The sequence below is a fragment of the Rissa tridactyla genome, chromosome 5, assembly GCF_028500815.1.
Source record: "Rissa tridactyla isolate bRisTri1 chromosome 5, bRisTri1.patW.cur.20221130, whole genome shotgun sequence".
NCBI classification, from domain to species: domain Eukaryota; kingdom Metazoa; phylum Chordata; class Aves; order Charadriiformes; family Laridae; genus Rissa; species Rissa tridactyla.
The window spans coordinates 9,534,242-9,556,100 of NC_071470.1; the positions used below are offsets into that span (position 1 = coordinate 9,534,242).

At 35.9% G+C, this 21,859-nt stretch overlaps 1 protein-coding gene across 1 annotated transcript in view; it reads right to left on the bottom strand.

The window, feature by feature from the left end:
- The window catches only part of TUSC3 (tumor suppressor candidate 3), a 131,222-nt gene that overhangs the window by 25,143 nt on the left and 84,220 nt on the right, over nucleotides 1-21,859 (bottom strand). The gene's annotated exons all lie outside the window — the stretch shown is intronic.

Genomic DNA, 21,859 nt, shown 5'->3' on the forward strand with positions numbered 1-21,859 from the left:
AAAATCATTCTACTTTAGTCTTACTCAGATTGAGTGAAGTTTCTTCATACAAAGTCTATTCCATCTGTCTCCAGGAACGTACAGTTGTGTCCATAAAAAAACCTAACTTATAAAATGTCTTGTTTATATGGAATTGTAGTAAATGCAATCACAGATGTGAATACTAAATGCAAACCTAACATAGTCTACTTCCCCCCCCCCCCAATTATTGTTAATGGGCTCATTTTGTACATTATTAGGAACATATAGTATATTACTCAGAAGTTGTCAGTGTTCACAGTTAACTAGCTATGATAGCTAAAAAAAAAGGACGCAAAAAATTGAAGGATTGCAATTATGCACAAAACCAGGGAGATTCTCTCTCTTTCTCTATTACATCAATTGCAATGTTGAGTATAGCTTGTCATACTATGTTATGTGACATTAAATATATCCGTGTTCTCAAAGTATTATTTATATGTATTCTTCTTAGGCATGGATACAATTTTCACCCCAATTAAATACAAAGAAAAATGCTCACTCCTATTAAGGTAAAGACAAAGGAAACTTTTTGCTGTCCTTATGGATTCAGGGTTTTGTTAGTTTGTTTATTTTTTAACTCATACATTTTGCTTCAATTCATTTTACTCTGAATAGTTCTGCCTGAATACCATCCTTGTCAAGATTCAGAGCAATTCAGATTTGAAATACTCTGATGCTTCAGCATACAAAAGAATGCCTTCATCCGCACCGGTTAAATTCTGGTCGATGCACTGTAAAAACATGCAGTTCATAAGATATGATAAAAGTTTTTTCTCACTGGGTGGTTATCTACTGTTTTCAAAATTCAACTATATTATGCTCACTCAAATAACCAAGTCAAAGCTAAACCAGGCAAGAACTTCACGTATCTAAAAATTCCATCTCTCAAAGACAATATCTTTTTTCTTTAATAAGATAAAAATCACTGATTTCATAAGAATATCTCATTGCAGTATGATACGACGACGAGACAATCGGTACTTCTTGATTTTTTGTGGGGGTCCTTATAAATCTCACTAAGGGTATATATATATACACACATAGACACACATATATAAAACAAAGGAAGGAAATAGGAATATTTCACATTAACGAGACTTAATGATGAAGTTAAAATGCTTAATAGATTGTGTACTCTGACTCAGTTGTGACCACAGTCCTGCAAATAGTGACCCTCTGTCATTATTTCTCATGCAGCTAAAGCAATACATATATATACACACAGATAGATATATATATACACACACATGTAGGCATACATATACACTTGCAGGATCTGAATTCAAGCATCCCTAACAAACAGTAAACATCTATTTCTTCTTACAATCGTAGCACCAAGTAACCATCTAAAGCTTACAAGGATTGCAATATATACTGTCTTTGTTGATACAATGCAAACTGAAATAAAAAGGGCCTTTCATCAGAAAAGTGTAACAGGGTCTAATAGTAACAGTAAAAACTATTTAGTTATTAAATACCTATATGCATTTATGCATAATCACTACTACTCCTTCTCCACACACATGCTCAATTGTATAAAAATGCACATTGGGAACTAAAGAAATACACTCTACGTGGAAAAGGCAACATTATTATCACCGATTAATAAAATTGGTTGCCACATTACTCCTAAGGCTACAAATGCCTTCTGTAATTGTAAAATATTTAGATGAGAGATGTCATTTTTATTGATATGCTTTATACTTTGTTAAAGTAAATTATTTTGCTCTTTCCCTTTATGGTAGCAATTTAATTCACCACACCACCATGGGCGGAACAGAATCCAAAGTATATACATAAACACACAAACACAGGGACTATATAGAGAAATCACTGCTTTCCTCAAAATAGTTTACTGACATTAAATTGTTTAGCTTTCACCCAAATGGTGAGGAACAGTCTCACCTCCAAAAAAACCCAAACAACTACTGCTTCTGATGATGTAAATCTGTCCCACACTGGGGAGGAATCCTATTTCAGGTTCTAGGCTTCATCATCCAGCAGAATAACTTTGATTTAAAATATCACCCAAGTTGGTGTGACTTCTGATTTCCCTTGGGAATATCAAATAACTACAAACAATTTTTTTAATGAAACAGGTCAGCTTCATAACTATCTAGCTGTCAAGCCTGTACATGAATGATGTTTTTAAAAATGCCAGAAAATATGCTCTCAACTCCGAAAATTTCAAGCATGATTTTTTCACGAGTTATTCATACTTGAAAAATTGACTGAAAAATTCTCTCTCAATCTGAGGATAATTAGAGTTTGCCACAGGTAAACCCAGTTTGCACTGCTGGACATGCAGACTGCTTACAATGCAAAGTTGAAACACCACAAAAACAAGACTAAAAGCTACAAAAACTAATTAGATCGTTAATATTTTTTTAATCGTATTCTGATTAAAAACATGTCAGTCTTATCTACCTGAGAAGGCAAGTTTTTATATGTTACAGGAGCAGTACAGTGGTCTAATCTACTAGCAGGGTTGGTATCACAATGATATGAGAAGGATATGGCTATTGGAAAGACATTCTCAATCAGAAATCTTTGCCTGCCTGTTTGTTAAATTCCCAAAGTAATTAGTTTTATTGCAAGATGTAAAATATGTTTCCTTTGAGGCTTTTCCACGAGCTGTTTGAGAAGCTTTCAAGGTACGAGCTGTATCGCCAGACCAGCCTCTCAAAAGATAAAGTCCTTAAGAAGACAAAATCACGAAGACAAAGATATTATCACTATTAATTAGGTGACAAATAGAGTCCCAGATACCACCTGATACTCAGTATAAAGTAAAAACCATGGACTAGATACAGTTTATTTGCAAATGATGAAACTTGAACCAACTAAACCCAAACAAACCAAAATCTGAAACAAACAAAACCTGCCTAGAAGACCTGAATCAGAGACTGTAATTTGAAAACTGGCTGATGAATATGAATGTCTGCCTAAACGTCTCATAGGGATTAACGTTGTAACTATATTTCTTTAAATGTGAGTTGCTAAAGGCATAGCCTGGCTTGCAAGGAAGTGGATGTTCTTTGATTTAGTTCTGGAAATGTTATGTGTATATTAAAAAGCTAGTAAGAGACAATTGTTACCTACTGCTCTGTCCCCAGAGGAGGGACAGGAATGGATAAAAGCAAGGTGAGTAGCCACCTTAAACACAAAAAACAAGCTTCATCTTTATTTGAGAGGGCAAGAGATCTCAGGTTAACTTAGAGAGAGAATGTGCTAGTTCCAACCAATTAGTTAAAATATTAAATAAGGCATTTGTTTACATAAGCTACAAACTATAAGGCATTGGTATTGCCTTTTAAAAATAAAAAATAAATCCACTGTAATGGTTAACTTCTTTGTTCTATTACAAATGTCCTTAGATAGATTACTCTTTGAAGGTACCTAGTAATAAATCTGTGTGTGATCAAGAGGCTCCTCGAATTGCCTTCCCAAGCCATTGTTCTCCAAATACTCAGCAGAGCAGCACGGTGTATCTCCACTATAGCCGTGGGTCAGTCAGAGCGATGGTAGCGAAGAAGTCAAGAAAGTGAAAGCCTGTTCCAGTGATGAAGGATAACCAAAATAATTTGCATTTGACAATATAATGTGAATCACCTGAATTTATGATAGTACCTCACCCCATTTCTAATGAGGAATGGATCTTAACCACTTCAGGAAGGAACTACAGGGTGTGTTTTTCTGCAATGAACTTTCACACCTACGTTCTAAATAACAGACAAAAATCAGAGCAGGATTTTTCAGAAAACAGAAGACCAGTACTTAATGAAAAAAATGACGCCAAACAGCTTTTCTTGAAGAGAGAACAGTGAGAACTGTGTGGCATTTGTCCTTGTGTCTTTCCCTACAGGCATATGACGACACTTTGAGGTCACTCAAAGCATAGATTGTATTTGTACGGATACATATTTATGCAAATGTACCCCCCACCACCACTTTTGTACACTGCAATGGCCATTGACTCATCAAATTCTGAAATTCATGGCCATCTGTGGCTCACGCTTACCTAAACCAGAATACATTTAAAGACTATTTTTTTAAGAATTTTGACAAATTAGCTTTTCAACAGTTCACAAGCAGTTTTCTTCATACTTTTTTTGTGGTTCCACAACAGCTTTTAATTAGGTAAAGTTCTTGAAATTATATCCATATAACCGAAAGAAAGGATCTGGTCACATGTGAGGTTTCCTTATTTTCATACTTCTTCTTTCTTTCTGTAAGATTGCTGAATGACCTACATGCAAGGCACATACTCTCATGAAATTTTATTTGCAGCCACAAACTATTAAGACACTGAGAAATAAGATTTCTGGTTTTGCTATCTTTACTGCTTTTTGACACTGAATCCATTTAATATTTGGAAGCTCTGTGAAGTCTATCTGGCTGCAAATGCTCTAGGCAAACGCTTTAAATAAATTCATGAATAAACTCAGTATTTCTCTTTCATTTTAGAGGCATCAAGAGGGAGGACCATGTAAGAAGAAAAGCTAAAGTTCCTCAGAAGAGATGCAACCATGGTTTGAGCAGAAGAGCTGTACAGCCACACAATTACCGCAGCCACACAACAGATACAATAACAAATGCCGTGCCGGTAGGACTAATAGGGGAAGCAAAGCATGAGTGACTGACACTTTGAACCAGGTCCTTTTCCAACTTCAGCATCCTCTTAGCTCAGGTCTGATTCCACAGAAGCAATCTGAATTGCTAACTGAAATAACCATGTCCCCAGATCAGGCTATTTTCTTTGGCAGTGACAAACAACTGTTCAATGCATACACATTTGTACAAAGCTGTGTTAAATATTTATCTACTATTCGAAAACTCATTAAATATTTAGTGTTATAGAACTGCAGATGGCACATACATATAATCCCTCACTAGGATAGTCAAGGATAACAACAATGTAAAATATTTTTAAATTTCCCTAAATACAGCATATGCTTGTGATTTCCCTTCAAGAGTGGTAGTTGTGATGGTTCAGTAAAATACTTAAGCATAATCTGTGCTCTCTCCTTCCTTTCTGTTAATACAATAAAAATAAAACAGAAACAAAGTGGAAATAAGGCCTCTGTGAGTTGTACGTTAATTCTCAAGGCAATACAATTAGCTTGTGAAGTACCCTAGATTAAAACTGAAACATGATTTCAGGTGCTGCAGTACTCTTTCCTAAAAAAACCATCATGATGTTTATTTTTTAGGAGTATGTGCATGACGGATGCTGGGGTGGAGGGGGCAGATTAAACTGAGTTGCGTTTAGTAATAGCACACCATACAAAGCCACTTCATGAAGTATTATCATTTTGGATAACTTAGAAATAACTTGTCCTGAGTTTACAAGACATGACACAAATCTAATAAAGTGTATTGGAAACTAATCAAAAGCAGGCAATTTTGATAATAATTATCCTTAATGATCAGCTGAATTTGTACTGCGTGTTGAAGAAACCTCTGGATGGAAACAACACCCTGGAGGAGACAACAGGCCAAATTCAAGCTAATATATGTGGGAAGAGGTGAAGCAACACAGTGGTTAACTGCCCCCAAAGACAGAGAGTTACAAATGCCACACCAAAAGGGTAAACGCTATTAATTTCTTTACTACATTAACATTCAGGGTGAAATTCATCAGAGAGAGGAACATTACAGAACGCATGGATTACTTAATTATGATTAAGCTGACAGAATGGCCTCTTTCAATTCAAGTCCATCAATTTTGCCAAGAACAGACATGAGCTATAAGAATTTGTTCTTTTCTCTTAATTTAGAGGGGGGGAAAAAGAACCCCACAACAGCCTTTATCACATCAGAGTTCTATAGGTTTTCCAATTAATGTCCAGGAGTAGCATGGCTTTCAGCAGTATTTAAATGTTTAAACAGCAAAAGTTCTAAAACGTTACCTCACAAAACCATTTATATACCTTATCACTTCTAGTGTGAATGCAGAAAAAGGTTAAACCTGTTATGGAGAACAAACAGTTTATTCAGTAAAACAAACACTTCAAGACCAAACATCAAGATATATTAATTTAATGTTTTATTGTGTGTTTTCATGATCATAACCATATTTCCCTGGACATTTTTTCTTCCCTGTTAACCACGTAACACTTCAAGGCAGCACCCTGCCCAGGAAGATTAAGAATAAAATCTTATGCAGCTCAAAAAATCTAGCTTTCAGACTCTTTGATTGCAGCAACCTGTTTAAATATTATGTTTTCTAAAAACAGCACAGTTTCACATAGCTTCACTTGAAGCATGCTCTCCAAATAGCCTTATTTTATTACTGCATTGTAGTATCTATTCAGTTCGTACAGGCAGATCAGAGTTTTAACTTGCTTAAGAACCCAATGGGGGACTTCATATGAAGTTATTAGCCTAGGCAGGTCTGTGAAAATCTGAAAATAGAAACCTAATGTAATTCCCTGTTTTCTTTCCATCACAGATGTTACTATTATCTGCTGGGGACAGTACGTGTACAGTGACCTATTTTCCCTGTAGCAGCCAACCCTCCAAAGCCCTTACCGTGACTACTGATGTGAAAAACCATGAGACAATGCTGTTTTGGGCCGAAGTTGTTCACACGTGTGAGAATGGCTACCGACTTAGAACATCTGTTAGCTTATGGATATGATTTGCCAAAATAATTTTAAACCTCTTTTTGGACAGAGGGATGTAATGTGCGTATGAGTTTATTCTAAAGAACTTAAACAATACTGAAACTGAGTAAATATCTGAAGGAACATCTCAAAAGCTAAAGAAATACAAAAAGTCTTGACTCCAATTCATTTACTAAACAGCTCAGAAACCTCTGACTATTCTAATCACATATTAATGTCCAACAGTTAGGGTAATGTCCAAGTGTTTAATAGGGCAATTTCTGTTATTGTAGATCCCCAGTTATAAAAGGGCATATCTGCAAATGATGCTTAACTGCTTCAAAATTTAACATAGTATTAAACACAAAATAAATCTAAACTCACTTACTGCTAACAGAAATCCTGAATTAATGAATTTGTGTTTCTGGCAAAATGCAGACTCTATATGACTATAGTAAGAAACATGCAGCCAGCTCTTTGAGCCAGTAGTTTTTTTCAGGGATCTTAATTTTATTTGACAATGAAACAGGAATATTTTAGTTTATCACTAACCCACTTGAAATAAATACTTCCTTTTAGACAGTTATTAGCTCTACGAACATCTCCAACTCAAGTATAAGCCAAGAGAATCCTACTGATGAAAATCTCATTTCTTATATTCCTAGCAAGCAACCTCTCTAAGCAATGTCTCTCCGTGAAATCCAGGCCATCCCAGTTACAGGCCAACAAGACCAGGACTCAGGAAATAGCTAAGGTGCACACACCAGCACATGCAAAATGGTGAGGAATAGACAGAATTACTAGAGATAGTGACCATGCACTTTTAGTGGTTTTGTTCAGCTTACATTCAAACATTTCACTGAAAAAGTGGTAGGGTAATCTGGAAAAATCACTGGACCCCACAAATAAAACTCTATGTATTTCCACCTGTCTCAGCATCCTTGGTGTAACGGTTAGTGAGTGTTCAGACTCCCACTTACTAAACATAAAACATATCAGTCACTTTCGATGGGAGAGTTTAATAGCTATGGCTGAATTTTAGCCTGTTCAAGAAATATTTAATGTTGAATTTTTAAAAAAAATTATATAATACTGATACACACAACAATCTCATACAGACTCCTCGATTCCCTCATATAATTCAGTGAATACGAGTTACATTTTCCACGCCTGAGTTCACTGCTGCGTTCACCGATGCCCCAAATCGAAAGCGAGCCCGGCGAGAGCAGGCAGTTTCCAGGGACCTGGCTGGCTGGCAGAGGCCGTGCCAGCTGCGTCCACGCAGCCCATCTGGCACCCAGCACACAACAGGGTCCGGGTCCCCAGCCCTGGGGCGACAGGGGAGAAATGCTGCCTACTTCTGCAGACTAGCTGGCTGGAAAGGGTCGTTAGTATAATTTAAAATAGTATACAAAAATGCTAGTTTATGCTGCTGTTTTGGTTGTCCCTAGGCAGCTGTTATGGCTACACTGCATTATTTTGGGTGTCTAGAAGTGCTATCAGAGGAATCAGTTAGTAGAGGTGATCTCACAAATCCAGAAACCACGATCACTCTGCTCAGCTGTACAGAGGCTTTGATACAACCAGCTGAGTAAGAATTTATTCCGAGGGACTTCTCCCATATTTATTAATGACTAAATAAGATGACAGAAGATACAGCAAACCTTTGATGAATCATTACTTTGTGCGTTTCAGAAAAAAACCCAGAACTTAACCTCTCATTAGGAGCAGAACTTTGCTACCTTTATAGCATGTAATTCCCAAGTTACCGAGGGGACTGGCATGCAACAACCATTTTCCCTCTGAATGGGCATTGCGACACCCAGTATGCACATGAGAGACTTTAGCACAAGTTAAACAAGAGACAAAGGTAAGATTTCCAGGATCTCTGAAACAACATTCTGGTGGTTTTGGGAAGTTTACGTGACACGGCTTAGCCTAGCTGCCTAAGGAAAGGAAATTTTTGCAGCTGTGATTCTTTGCTTAACAACGGGACTACTTTTTAATCAACTTAGGAAAGAGGGCAAAAAAAATCTGCAGAGAAAACTGACATTCCTACACATTTCATTACAGCCGGACAACCAAACCAGTGATTCTACTGAAAGAACAGCTGCAATTAAAGTTCAACTGTTAATAGTTGTTTTGGAGTATGGACTGCTTGCTTGACATGTGGAAGGCAAACTACGATACTTCTAATGAGGAAACAAAAGGGATTTTGAGATGTTTTTCATAAACAGCATTCCCCCTAAAAACACAAACACATTTAATAAAAATTATTTTCTGAACTCTAAAATATCCCTGTACTTTTTGCCCTCATTCTGATGCTAAGCACAACATGGAATAAATCTCATCAGTCATTTAGCTGCCTTTTTTTGTTTGTTTGTTTTGTTCCTTAAAAAAAAAAATAGTCAAAGGTAAAATTTGCACCCAAATGCTGCCATATATACCTCTAGTTACTTTCCATATAGGGATTAGGCAGCACCGATTCCATAGATAATCAGGTAAACCCGATAAGACCGTGGTTTAATAACTTTACTTTTCTCATTAGCAAGTTCTAGGGTGGGAACTCTTCTTCCCCACCGCATCGTCTGAATCCTTTTGTCCAAGACAGTGTGCAAGTGTGACGATCTCCACACCATTGCTGTGCTGACACAGACTGGTCATGGCGTGACACAGGAAAGACAGCTACTCTATAGTACCTCATATAGTTTTCCTTATAAATTCCCTTATTGTAAATTTCCTTATTGTATAGTTTTCCTTATAAATGATAGAGGTGGAAGAGCTGAAATAGCCATTCAGCTGAGCTCATTTTGCTGTTGTTATTTAAATTATGGTTTAGAATCTAAGACTAGTGAAGTTTTATGTGATTCTAGATATCCAGAAAATATCTATACCTTTAAGTTTCCCTTTTCCTGGGTAGCAATATCTTCTTTTGACAAAGAAATTACAGCCATTTTGGATATAGCCTTCACCATAACCACCTATACCTTTGGGTAATACGTATGAACTCAAAAATGTTTTTAATTTCTTGGTCAGGACTTGTGATGTTGTCTCTTTGGAAATTTCAAAGTATTCTTTCATTTGGTTTCCAAGCTGTGAGGCAAAAAACGTAGTTTGACCTGAATGTTGAAGTGCTGGAGGCAGAAGTGAAGAAAGAGGCTTTACTATGACTCTAACTCCAAAACAGACTGTGCTGAATTCAAACAGCTGTGAAAAACACAACCCAAAAAAGCTTACTTTGTAGCAGAAGCAAGGGGAGGTGTAAATCCCAAATTACCCCAAAACCACAATCCAATAGGGGAATGCCAGAATAATCCTGTGTTTCAGTAGTTACATACCCCAACCTACCCCACCCTTAATCCTGCCACACAGAGTTCAGAGATTATGTATTAAATTATTTCACCTACAGGTTTCACTGACTGCAAGTTCTACAGTAAATTATTTTTTGGTTTTACCATAGCAGAGAAACTTGTCGAGTACAGGGGAAGTATGTGTATATTTGGAATCCTGCTTTTTAAATGCTAATTAACTAGGAAGGTGAGACATACTAGGCAGGCATGACCAGGCATGCAAAACTGAGCATGAAAAATTAGTCCATATGATTGAATAGTTACATCCATGCCAGAGAGGAAAACCACGCTGGTCTTTCTCGCCAAAGTAATTTTTAGTACCATCTGAAACACAGCTTGTACATAAATTTATAAACCTTAACACTTACTTTAGAAAGAAGTATCTGAGTGATCACAGTATAAATTAACAAATTCCTTAATTAAAAAGTTTATTTCTTGCGTATAACTATGGGTCTTTGACCGCCTTTCAAATTACACTTTTTAGTAAACACTGGATTATTCTTAAAAGGAAGATTGACAGCTAATTGACAAAAAACGAACACAAGGGAATGGAGCTACAACTGCCATTAGGAGACAACCGTCGTATTGCCAGTAATGCATTTGCTTTCAGCTACTTGTATTTCAGGATGGGGTTCTTTTAGAGTAAAAAAAGAAAAGGATACTTGCGTGAAAAAACAGGCTGCATCAAAAGCAGCGTGGCCAGCAGGTCGAGGGAGGTGATTCTGCCCCTCTACGCCTCTCTGGTGAGACCCCACCTGGAGTACTGCGTCCAGCTCTGGAGCCCTCAGCACAAGAAGGACATGGACCTGGTGGTGTGGGTCCAGAGGAGGCCACAAAGATGATCAGAGGGCTGGAGCACCTCTGCTGTGAGGACAGGTTGAGAGAGTTGGGGTTGTTCAGCCTGGAGAAGAGAAGGCTCCGGGGAGACCTTATAGCAGCCTCCCAGCACCTGAAGGGGGCCTACAGGAGAGCTGGGGAGGGACTCTTTGTCAGGGAGTGGAGCGATAGGACGAGGGGTAACAGTTTCAAACTGAAAGAGGGGGGATTCAGATCAGATATTAGGAAGAAATTCTTTACTGTGAGGGTGGTGAGACACTGGAACAGGTTGCCCAGAGAAGCTGTGGCTGCCCCATCCCTGGAGGGGTTCAAGGCCAGGCTGGATGGGGCTTGGAGCAACCTGGTCTAGAGGAAGGTGTCCCTGCCCATGGCAGGGGATTGGAACCAGGTGATCTTTAAGGTCCCTCCCAACCCAAACCATTCTATGATTCTATGAAATGCAATTGTTTCAAATACTGTGAAGTTTTATCAATACAGTTTTATAACTGATTTTTTACTACATGTCATATAGCACATACAGGCACATACACACATGCATGTCCTGGGATTTTATAATCTCCGTGGTTTTGTCCTTATGTGACAGTGAACCGGAACAAAACCTTAAAAATGAATATTCTTCATTAAAAACAATTTTACGTACCAAGCTATGCAAGTACATAAAGAATCGGCATTTAAGTGAGTAAAAAGGGGGAAGTATATTTTCACTACAGCACGAGTTTTATTATTCTGTTCAGATTTAGGTGTAACTTATCATCTGATGTTGTTATAATAAGATATCATTTTTTAAATGATATAAAGCTTTAAGTACTGACATTTTAAGTTCATTACATACTATTGCTCCACAGCATTCTATATTAACATTACTCTCGGGATAAAAAGAACATCTCATCAAACTTTTAAGAAAACAGACTTCAGGCTGGCATGCATTATTTGAGGGAAACTTATTTACACTCCTCCTTTAATTCTTCTTTTTCCAAAACCTCTCTTCTCATTCCTCTACAAGCTAACTTAGTAACTTCCATTATGATGGAAAACTCAAATCTACACCAGAATTTTCTCAATGGAAAAGAGGTTTATGCTTGTTATCATCTTCCCAGTGCAATCTCTCTCATTTGGTCTTTGTTTCTGCTAATTAACACTTAAGATTACAAAGAAGCAGTCCTTTGGGGAAGGGGACTAAGGAAAAGGATAAGCCTAACACGACTGAACAAAAAACTCAAGTTGAAATAATGCGTAGAAAAAAGGGTCAAAACCAATTCAAACCCAAGTTTTGCTGTACTGTTTTTCATCTTCATATCAATATTCTAGAATAATCTTATATTTTTCAGAATTGTACAGCTGAGTTATTAAAAAAAATTGTTCTGCGTTGCCCAGAATAATTTTTTGCATGGTATATTAGGTCTAGGTAGCACACTGGAAGAAGTACTGCTGACATGACATAGAAACTGAGCAAGATGAAGCCTTTAGCAGGAAAATTGAGAACAAAAGAATCACTCCATGTTTAGAATATAAAATTTGAAAGTAGACAAAACTTGACAAATAGAAATTTATTTCACAATAAAAAAAAGCTTTGAATCCATGATTTATGAAGGCTGCTATGGGAGTCACTTATTTAAATTCATTGTTTAACACACTGGCAGATGCTTTCTAATTATTAGAATGTAAGAGTGAGAACATTTTTTTCAATGGATGTGCTACGCCATTAAACATCTTGTTCTTCAGCAGCTATCAAATTTGTGATGATGTATTTTATAAAGTTCTGTTTAGGATGGCAAGCATTGACTTAATATACCATAAAAGCCAGTAGCTAAAAATTTTATGTTATGACACAAACCCTCAGACCTATTTGCTGTGCTGTCCTTAGCAAGTATTCCAGCCTGCAATGAATACAAATCAAAGATTGCTGTCAGCAAGACAAGTTGCATTTCAAGTTTCTGCCGTCAGCTGTCTCCAAAAAAAAACCACTGAAATGGTCAAGAACCGAAAAGTTCCAGGAGGGCAAAAAACAGCACAAGTCTTATAGACATTCAGAATGATCTTTACATTCAAGCTTATACAGAAATATTTCAAATGTTAGCTTTACTAAAGAAGTATAAAAATTAATACCTAGAAGAGGAAAAAGCAATAGAACATTGAATGCCCGTGTATTTGGCACAAGGAAACCTGGGAATTATGTGAGGCCAAAGGAAAAATTCCCTTACGATGTGTACGAGCTTGTTTACGTGACACTTTCACACTTGTACAAAAGCAGGCAAGGAAGTTACAAGGACTGAATTGTGAAATTGGAGTATGTTTTCAGCTCGGAAAGAAAAGGATAGTCATATTCTTAGTCATAATCTTTTTAGTCATATTAGTAACATTCTACAAATATCAATATCAACTGTACAAATATCAGAAGTCAAAGTTGCTCAAGGCTCAATTATTTTACCTAAATTAACAAAATAACAAATTTTTACTTTCATGACACATTTAGTGTTTTGAAATAAATAAATAAATATACAATAAACAGGCCACTGTGGACAAATAAGCTTTTAGGTCAAAGGCAAAGGCCGTATAACGAATTTCATTAAGCAAGTGGACTGAAATACCAAGTAGATATCTGAAACAAGAGACAACACCTCATTATAAATTATTTTCCTTTCTCTGTGGTAAGGAACAGAGAAGAAATACCTTTCCTTTAGTAGATCACGGCTTTGCAGAAATGAGCTTGCAAATAAATACTACTCATTTGGGCAAAGTTGCTGAAAAGCCAAAACCTTAGATGGTTAACTTTTTAGAATAGTGTATTTATTTATCCAGAAAAAGGCACAATACTGTTGTCAACACTAAATTTTATGTAATAACATTCATATACTGAATATGAAAGCACTGGGAAGCCTGAAATAGGTAGATGAGAACATACTAAGAAGAAAAGGGAAAGAGAAAGATCAGCATCTTGTCTGAGAAGGGCACCATGAATAGGCAAAAAAGACCAGAAGTTAAATTGCTCACATGAATTTCTGAAAAGCAGATATACCATGAAGGAGACGGACACCAAGTGAGTGAATCCAGTGAGACATTTAAGATTTTGAGGGCTCGTATAGTTTAAACTGCAAATTACTACTTGGTGGAGCAAAAAAAAAAAAAAAGAAAAAAATACAGAGAGAGAGAGAGAGACATGGACTAGAATGGACATAACTATGTAAGAAACCATACAAAGAATCACACTGCGTGATACTGATTAAGCAGGTAAAAGAATATCACAGTGAAATATAAACATAAAATGAAATATAAGATAGAGCAATTGGGAGAACAAATCTGTTCTCCCAATTAAGGCAAGAATCGAAAAGTTCCACATCTGAAAAATGTTTCTATGGATGTCCTCAGGCTGAAGAGCAGTGAAAAGATGCTTTCAGCCTGTGCAGCCTAGATATCTGGAGAAAACTGACATGCCTCCCAATACCAGGAGCAAGTAAAAAGAATTTACAAATTACGGAATATTCTTCTGGTAGATTGTATTTAGCACTTTATTTTGAAGGTAGTTCTCGTGTTTATGAAACAATAAAATCAAAAATATTAATTGAACAGTAAGAATTGAAAAAAAAAAAACAACTGAGGAGGCCAAAGATGTTGTAGAAAGTCTAAGGATCGTATCCTCCCCTCCCCCCCAAAAAAATATTATAAAAGAATTAAAACTTTTCTTGTACCTCACTAGGGGGATTTCATTTGGTGACACTTAGCGATGGTCAACATGGCCTTCCTATATACTATATTGAACCATGGCATTACAGCGAACAGTCCGCTGCAAAGTCGCCAGTAAAAGTCGCAGACATAAAACCATCAGAGCGATCTGCTGCCTAGGAAGGTGCAAAACAAAGCTAGTACTATTATCTTACCCATGAAATGATGTAACACAGATGGAAAAGAAAAGCCTGGGAGGCTTTAAGAGACAACAATTTTCTCAGCAATTGCAAGTATCCTTATAGAGTATGGGTTACTTCATCGTATGAGGAACTGCAAGAATGGGTCAATAGTTTTCATGTACAAGGAATACAAATTTTATCTTAAGACAAATATAACACCAAGGCAAAAAAAAGAGAATTGAAGATTCTAGACGGAGGAGAAAAACTGAGCAAGTTAAGGACAGTATGTTGTCTAGTAAATTAACATAAAAGAACTGTTCAAAGAAAAATGAACACACAAGAACAGCCTGAAAAACTGCTCAGGGAGCTGGAAGCACTGTCAGACAGGTCTGTGTTTAAGTAGATTGAAAAATAATACTCTAGTTATGAACCATCGTGTCCTTTTTCAGTTGGCTTTAAGTAGTTACATATTTAGCATTCAGATACTACTTAAATGCATGACAATAGTAGATGACTGCTTTTGAATGCTTTGAGAACATTCATAAACTTCATCAACTTTTGAGGTCATTAAAGATGATTTTCCTTTTTCTTGGCATTTAGAAAGATCCAAACTTCTAGACCTCTAACCTACATTACAGTTGAACTACTACAGTTTAATTTTTCTGTTAAAACTGTGGTTTTTCCCAAATGTTTTTTCCAAGACAAAAACTTTTGTAGTTTATAGTGCTCATAGCAGCTAACTGAAAATTAATAACAAAATAAAACTAGGTAGCACAGGAACACCTATTGCACATATGGTGAACCTAAGACATGGTCCTCTGGCGATCTGGCAGAAAAAAAGCATGGATGTCTGGGCTTACAAAGTTAGCATAAACTAAGGATGCAAAACAGAGTCTTCACATAGGTGATGGCAAAGAATTGATTGCTTGTTCATTGAGTTCCTTAAGTTTCGTCCCATTGTACATAAACGCGTACATTGTGTGCAAATACCTAGCATTTTAAAAATATTTTTCATTGCAACTTTTGTCACAACAGAATTTCAGGACAGCACATCAAATCCAATTAAAATTTAAGACCTTTGCAACACATATAGTACTTCCTTAATACTTTCTGAGTTCTTGCAGCCCACAAACTGGGCAAAAACTCCAAGTTTGCATTTTAGATGTGTGCTGGAGCGAACCCTATTCACTAGCTGAGCCTGAATCGGGGTCTGACAGGCAGCACACTGCCTCAACCTGCTCTATTTCTCTGAATTTAATTAGTTCACTAATTTCCTGCTGACCGAGACAGGCAGGTTCTAGTGCGGCCTTTCTTGTTTTCTCTAAATGAATTACAACGAAACTCCAGTCAACAGTTCCAAGAAACCTCAGTGGTCGTGTCAATTTTCAAGACTCATCTATACAGGCAGGTTTATCTTTAATTTAACATCATGAACACATAATCTGAAGACTGTTTATCCACATATCCCACCACTTTAGTACAAAGGGTCATTCCTGGTGTCGGACGAGTAGTTGTTGGCTTCATAATGAATTTTGCCCCTTTCACCTCTGTGGACTTTCAAGATTTCTTTCAGTTCCCATAGACTAATTTGGCAATTCTTTAACACGGTAGGTGATTTCTCTAATCTTTTATAAATCTTTTATAAAATAACTAAAAAAAAAAGAAGAAAAACATTTTTGCCAGACACCTATCTCTTTAGTATGTACATGGTATGAAGCTCTAGTTACAAAACCTCATGGTGACTTTGACCTAAGCAGATTTCCAGTCCGATGATATTCTCAGAAGAGTGCAGAGGTTTCTTCTCTGTACCTAAAATAATTTGGGTGAAATGCTGATTCAAAAGAAGTCAATAAGCATTCTGCTATTGATTTCAACAGAGCCAGTATTTCATTCTGATGGTTTATTGGTGATAGAATTTCAGAACATCAATATTTAGAAAGATATATAGTATACAATAAGCCACATAATTGCATAGAACAAACTATAAAGTAAAACCATTTATTCTGTATTAAAGAATTCCAATCTAACGTATTTATTTCTACATAACATTTAGCTGCAAAAGACTAAACTGGCTGTCACAAGAAAAAAAGCAAACTTTCAATATAAAAGAAAGTGTTCTGCAAATAACCTCAGGCAAGAGATTCGGCAGGAAAACTCTCATCCACATGTTTTTGTAGGTTAGAAATGCCACTCTCCCAAGTTCCTTCTAAACTGACCTGGAGAGTGAATTATTTAGTGAACCAAAATATGGCTAACACTAAGAGCTTGAACAAATCAAAACATCTACGGGACAATTCATGATATCGTCTCAGTAATGCTCCATATGCAGTCCAGTATCACACACATAGCATTTGAAGTTTCTCTGAGGTGAGGTTTTTTCTCTGCCCCTCGTCAGAATACATATTGGGTTTTTTCGTCATGAGGCAACTACTCCTTGCTTACCCCAAAAGGCAACTAACAGATGAAGTACTGACTCTTACTGCAATGTCTATCTCGACAAGGAATTGTGACGGCTAGAAGCTACTGTAAGTAATGCATGTATGTGCTCCCTCTTCTCAAAGACTACGAAGGGGAGAGAATTTGATCACACATCAAGAAAAGAACGGACAGTCGGAGTCCTCTAAATGCTACCTCTACTATCTCCCAGCTTCTGCTAGTAGGAGGTAAGTTTCTCTCAATTTAACGTAAGCATCTTTTACATGTCCCAAAATTCTTTCAAGTAATAGGGAACGCAGCATCTGCCTTGATAAAGTACTCAAAAATGTAAGTTATTTTCAACACTAGGAAGTACATTTTTATCTCTTTGCCTAAGCAGTTTAAGAGCCCCCTACTCGTGAACATCTTTTCTGTTTTTAAGTATCTGTCTCCAGTGATCCATATTCTCTCAAAAGCTGATCTGAACAGCTGGCACACATTGCGACTGCATGTATTAGCAAGACTATGTATTGCTCCCTACCAGTCCACGTCTCATTTTCCCTTCCTCTTTTAAATTTGGCTAATTCTAAAGGGTGTGAATTAACATACACACCACGCAAATGATGAGGGTATTCCAGCGTGTCACAAAGACTATCTTATTTAACAAGACAATCTACAACCAAGAATGAAGGAGGCTATTTTGTCCCCACGTCGAATGACATATAACTTATTTTGCAATGTTTTCTATAAAATACTTGTTAGTGCTATTCTTTAATCCATGGCATCAAACTCCACGTCCCACTCTCAGAAAACACTGATTAGAATCATTGAAAAAAACTGATGTTATACTTCTGGAGGGAGGTCATTCCAGATATTTCAGGATATTTCAGTCTCGTCCTAATAGTAATTCAAGATTCATAACACAGGTTCCTTGATTTTATTTACAATGTCCTTCAAAACAGGTAAGACAAGCTCATTAATAAAAAGCTAAGAACAACTTCAAATATGGATGGCCAATTGTTTAGCTATCCTAAAGACAAAATAATTTTATTTTTAAGAGTCAGTCTGTGATATCATAAGTAAAATTACTACCAGAAAACCTGTTCTTTTGTTGGAGCCTTTTGAATAAAGTTCCTTTACTTGTATGTGTATCTGGAACTTTCAAGACAGTCTTTAGGATACGCTTAGAAAAAAAAAATACCTTCTACAGCAGAAAAGCAGAATTGAACCACTACTATTTAAATTACTCTCTGGTAGACAACAGTCTTTGGACAATTTCTCAAAGAAGATTGTGCATTATCATTATACAAGCTAAATAACAGGAAGAAAAGTTGGATAAGTAAAATATTTTTCATAAGTCTTGCATTTTAATTTGTTACAATTGTTTCTTTACTTCCTTTTTATGTTTTGGATCCCTTTTAGAACTACAAAAACTACTAAGATTCAACTTCCTAAGGTGTGAAGAGAAATATGAAAGTATGTATTTGAAAATAATACTGGTTTAGGTATTGGATTTTAACGTCTTTTCTATTTTTATTTTTATAGCTCAATGAATTACTCCACTGGCAAAAGGAAAATTGAGAAGGAATGCACTTAACCACTGCTTCAACCATTTTTGCTTTCCTGAAGACAGGTAGGTTGGCAGGAGAAGAGATTAGGCAACTGAGAAGAACAAAGTGGAAATGAGACAAATTTTAGTCCTCGTTCTGTAAGATGAATACTGTAGCCTGACCTTTCAGGTATTACAAAAGATGTATTATCAGCTATGTAGCTTGCTAAAATCAGTAATACTCTGACAGAGAAGCTTTTCACTGGCAGAGTTCTGAGCACAATATCCAAAGTTGATCTAAAGGCCATTGTAGGAATTCATTTGGAGTCTTATTGTTAAAAATAACATGTTTGTTGTCAGTCTCTTGGAAACTTTATTTTTTGGAACCAACTTTATAAGATATGGGATACTCTTAACACCAAATGAAGATCTATATTCGCTAATAATTAGTTCTAACAATCACAAAATATGGACTATTTTTTGTGAATCTAACAAAAAAAGGCCTAACTTTCAGCAGAGCCACCGTTTTGCCTACACAGAATTCTCCAGGCACTTAGCAAATAAACACTGACAAGTGTGTCAGGGCTTTAGGGTTTCACCAACAATCTCGATTATGTCAGATGTATGAAAATAGCCCATAGGTTCTAATACGTCATCATGACAATTAAAATCCAATAATCATCAAATATGCTAACCTGTACATTAGGAGATCAGGGATGAGAATTTCCCTCAAGTAAAACACAAATATTACTTCAGAATATCTAAATGCAGTAATGATTCGTAAGACTACCTAAATCTGGTAGTGGAGATAACACATAATTCTTGTAGAAATGATCTAGAATAATTGAGTTCATTGACATATTGCTAACAATGACCTACAAGTCAATGCAAATGAAAAGAAATCCTTTATAGCTCTCTACAGTCCACTAGCATTGGTTAAGCCTTTGATTAATTTAGGTGTAAATATTAAAAATATTTAAGTGGGTCACATGTAAAAGTTTAGTGGAATTGTATTATGATGCAAAATTTGCACAAGACTTTTGAACGCATTGAGATTTTGCACATTAGCTAGCCCATAGAAAAAAACTAAAATATATATGAAATAAAAGTAACAAGCTCATGAACAGCAGTTCAAGCAAATTCACAGAGTCAGCAGTTAAAACACAGGGCTTGAATGCCTTATAAAAAAAACCATAAAAATTCATACTATGGTGATCATAAATAGCTTGTAATGGTATTTGTATATTATACAGTGTGGTACCTTTTATTCTGTACGTTTACATTCCAGCACTAAACTTTGAGGTTCCAACTGGCTGACAATTCAACACACATCCCAGAAAGAAACGCATATTTAATATTAATTTCGTAAAACGGAGGTTAGAAATGTGTTTGAAAATTACTTTTGTTCCAGAAAATGCTCATAAAAATCTCTGAAAGAGACCAGAGTGGAATTTCATACTGTATCAAGACTGACAGAAACATTCAGAATTTAGTTTAAGTCTGACATATTTATCGTTATACTAATATCTAAACTGTATTAAAAATTGCATTTCAGTACATGCAATGAGAAATTGGCTACACTATAAAAACACTGATAATAGTGTTATCTCTTCTGTTCCAGTGAATATAACCTCAAAGAGGAAGCTTCTGCTATTGACAATTCAAAGCCTTCTTGAGTATTCACATTATGACTCTGACACTTGCATGACTGATAAGAGACAAAGTCAGAAAAAGTTTGAAGGTTACTCTTTTGTCTCCCTTGAAACTGGCATTTTTAATACCATCTAGCAACCATTTTCTGGCAAACACTCTGTTGAGAAATCCACTATTTTTGGGTAGATATTAAAACGCAACTTCTGTATGTTTGAAAGTGTTCTATTCCCTTTTTTTTAGCATTTTTTAGCATTGTCAGGAATAATAGAACTGACCATTAAAGTGAAAAGAGGAAGCATTACAATTAGGAAAAATTAGGAAATATATATATACACACCAAAGTATTTGTTAGTTCTGTTAAAAGATTGAGCTTTTTTAATTGTTTATGTCTAGAATCTAAATATAAACTTGAATATGTATTTTTACTGTAATTTCAAAAGATTTGTAGAGAATTATAAAAATATTAAATGACTGAATATTGTGTTTGAAAGTCATAAATAAGAGGATATAAAATATTTCTATAGTATGACCTGTTAAATGCAGGAAATTATCTTCATAGCATATTAAGACAGGAAGTTATCTTCATAGCATATTAAAAATAAATATGTGACAAACAGGGACAGGATTCACCTACTGTAATACTTAAAAATATGATCTAAAATCCACATTGAAATGTTTGTTATGTACAAAGGACACAATATATTTAAAAATTCTTATTGTGACACGTTAATAGCATTTAGGTATTAAGTTACTTTTACAGTTTCTCAGTTGAGAAAATCTTGATTGATAATTAAACAAAAATTATATCAACCTTATCTCTACAAGACCAAAAGTAAGTCAAGACGTAAAATTTAAGAATTCATTAAAATTTTTGTGAATTTGAGTGAGCTGTGAATTACATATAGACTCCCCCCTATAACACGTTATTTAGAATCTCTTCTCAACACAGAATTTTTTTACAAATTTGGAATGAAAAAAAGCAGTTTACCCTTTGGTAGCTATATTTTCTAAACATTCATTCAAAGACACATTTTCACTATCAATAGAAAATTACAAGACTGAAGAGGAAAGATCTTCAACTTAAGTAGACTCTTCAGAAAAATATATTTTCTTATCTGACATACAGTCTAGCAAAGCTTTAAAAGTATAAAGCAAAGCAGGCAGCAAAGCATTTAAGTCAAGATTCTGAGGAGCCTACTGAGGTTTGGTCTTTTCAGGAAATAGAGAAAAGACGAGCACAGAGCTACTGAGATAAATGCAGACATGACCCAAAGCTCTACCTAGCTGTCCTTCATATATACATATATTAGCAGGAAACAGATCATTTGACGATCCGTTATCAGGATATTTCTGGTAAAATATAAGACACACCTTTTCTGAGGAACAGTGCTGTCAGATACAAATCTGCAATTGAAAAGTCTTCATGGAAGCAGTCTCCTGCTCAACATCACCCTTCGTGTCAGAAAAAATTTCAAAATTTCCCTAGAAGAGTACCACCATTACTGATGCAAAGATGCTTACCTTGAGCTGCTGAGGACTCAAAGGCTATGTTTATATTAGTGAGTAGCATATACTAATTGTACA